The following is a 2950-nucleotide window of genomic DNA, read 5'->3' on the forward strand; positions in this document are numbered from 1 at the left end:
TTGAAAGTGTTGTGAATCATTGATCCTGCAGCAGCTAATAACTAAACAATTGATCTTCTGCCCTCTAGAGTTTAGTCTGGCTGTGGTTCAGTTACGTGTGTCAAAGATCAAGGCGGACAACTTGGGAAGAGCACAAAAACTTGTGAAGAAGGCTGCAGGACAAGGTGCAAAAGTTGTAGGGTTATGACTACTATATTAATATTGGTTTATAAAAAAAATGCATTTAATAATCCATTATATATGTTTGTTTGCAGGAGTGCTTCAACTCCCCTTATGGAACCGGGTTCTTTGCTGAGTATGCTGAGAAGATCCCAGGAGAGTCCACACGGGTGTTGTCGGAGGCAGCCAGGGATTGTGGGGTCTATTTAGTGGGCGGTGAGACCCTCAGAAACAAACCAGCATGTTAGTGTGTTTGATGCCATTAATTTCCATGTCCCTTACATGACTGTGTCTTTGTTGTAGGTTCCATTCCTGAGAAGGATGGAGGAAAGCTCTATAACACCTGCTCAGTTTTTGGACCTGATGGAAAGCCGCCTGTCAAACACAGGAAAGTAAGTAACAGTAAAGTTTTTTATAATGTTTCAAAAGATTTCTAATTCAAATAAATGCTGTTCTTTTTGTTCTTAATATTTAGTTGAATCTTGTTTTTTCCTGCAGACTATTAGAGTAATGTTATCTATATATATAAACATGAACATAAACAGTTTCAGCTCAATTTAAATTTATTAATATAGCAATATTGTTCAACATTTAGTTAATATTGAAAGTTAACAGAATAACTTAACACTTAATTGCTTAAGTACTTTAAGATTAAAAACTTTGACTGGTAGATGAATAGTAAAAAACGTTAATAATGATCCAATGCTACAACACAAGTTTAAATGACAGCTTTCATGGAGAAGCAGGACTAGCATTTATCAAGGTTGAATTTAATGGCAAGGTTGGACATGGCATGATAACTAATTTGCAAGTGAACTGAAACGTTGTACAAGGCTAATTTATGTCCTTGTGCAGTGTAGGATTATAGGTTACTTTGTAATGAATACTAAATGAAGGATTTTTTAAACTTATTAAAAATATTGCTCCAGGATTGGGAAAACATTTCCCAGCAGAAAACTATTCGGGAATACCAGTGCTTATATATAATTTAATCCATACAAATTAGGCATTCAGTGTCTAAGGAGTGCAAGGGGAGGGAAAAAAAACAGTTACATCTCTCTGGTTCTCTCTGTTTTCTGGCTCAGTGACACAGGTTTCGTGCATAGTTGTATGGGTTGGTATGGTAACTGTGCCCTCTTTTCATGCAGGGGTGAAGTTGACAAAAGCTGGGTCAGAGGAGGCTTCTGTATATGCTGACATAGGTGAGTTTGGTAACAGTTGCATTTAGATCATTAAAAGTAAAAGCTGTAGAGGATGTTTAAAACTGCTATTTGCAAAAATGCTATTACAGTAAGCTCTTAATATTATGTGGTCATGTTCATGTAACACGATACAAAAAATAATATACCGTCATCATGACATCCATTCAGCATGTTAAAATAGTAATAAAACTAAAATCTCAAAAAGCTCAAGTACTTTCACTGATGTTTTTATGCTTCTGTTTGTAAAAGTCATTAAAAGCAGTAGGTGTGGGTAACCACAGTGCACAGACATTTGATTTACTGCCGGGAACAAGTGCCTCACAGTTTGTACTTGTTGTACTAATCTTGTTGTATGTACAATACAACGATTTAAATTCTGTCTCCCCGAGGCCTTTAATTTACACTGACTTTGATACAATACTGAAAATATTGCACAGTGATTAATATCACTGTGAAAATATAAAAATTGAAAATGCAGTGCTAAAATGGTCTTTCTGCCACATTCAGCAATGCTGAATATATTTTAATTATATTTAGTTTCAACATAACCCCTTAACAGATAATAAAGAGAATGACATGACAGTGGAATATATTACTAATACAGTAATAAATACAGGAACTGCATTTGTGCTCCAGCCTGTCTAACTACTTCAGGTTAAACAGGTAAAGTTATGAAATATTTTTTGTGCTCTTTCCCAACAACATAGCATGTTGTGGATATTTATCATGGTCTAAACATCTAGGTGTCTCATCCAAACATCTTAAAATAATTCAGCTATATTTTTAGATACTTAATAATGAATGTGTTTGAGCTGTTTATCTATGTATTTTGAAGACAGATACATTCATATTCTTAGCTTGACATGTTTTATTCTATTGTATGCAGTTGCAGGTCTTTCGTTTAGCTGATTGTATGGAAAAAGGAGGATAATCAATACAAGAAAAGCTTAAACCAATGGTTTTGAATGAAGTTTGCACCATCTCAAGCTGATTCATCCTCTGAAATGAAACTGTGAATCACTTCCAGTCAATCACAGTTAATAAGCAAGCATTATGAAAGTTAGCAGAATTAACCCAGTATTTCCAAACCATGTTACACATCAGTCTCAGGACAGGAAGCCCATTGCTCCACATCGAACAAGATCATGTCAGAGCCCTCGCAACATGAATCATCTGCAACACAAAGGAATGATCATCATATAACAAATTCACATTGATCATCAAGTAGCCTACATAGAACTTACACATTTGCGTTTCTTTCTTTTTCGATCTCAGTCCCATTTTCTGATTATCGTATTGCTCACTTTACAGAACATCAACTTGTTTTACATGTTACATCACTGATTCAGCAGGTTGTTTTCTATGACAATAAAGTAGGATGGCTGAAATTACCTACAAATACATAGAATGTGTAGCTTCCTGGCTTAAAAAATGTTGGACTCTTCAACTGATGATTCATAATGAGCTTTATTAAAGATCCGTCACCGTAGATTTGTAGTAATCACCGTTAAATGCCATAAGACATCACGAATCACCGTAAGAGCTTTGTATAAAGAAAACAAACACAAAACATAATATAAATAAACCTT

At 34.9% G+C, this 2950-nt stretch overlaps 1 long non-coding RNA gene across 1 annotated transcript; it reads left to right on the forward strand.

Annotated features, from left to right (window-relative positions):
• Positions 1 to 260: 260 nt before the first annotated feature.
• On the forward strand, positions 261 to 2554 carry LOC107711103 (uncharacterized). Its single transcript, XR_001636665.1, has 4 exons — positions 261 to 375; positions 463 to 551; positions 1308 to 1361; positions 2248 to 2554. It is a non-coding gene; the product is annotated as an uncharacterized LOC107711103 (long non-coding RNA).
• Positions 2555 to 2950: the final 396 nt, after the last annotated feature.

Source organism: Sinocyclocheilus rhinocerous, unplaced genomic scaffold, assembly GCF_001515625.1.
Source record: "Sinocyclocheilus rhinocerous isolate Xijiao unplaced genomic scaffold, SAMN03320098_v1.1 scaffold85, whole genome shotgun sequence".
NCBI classification, from domain to species: Eukaryota; Metazoa; Chordata; class Actinopteri; order Cypriniformes; family Cyprinidae; genus Sinocyclocheilus; species Sinocyclocheilus rhinocerous.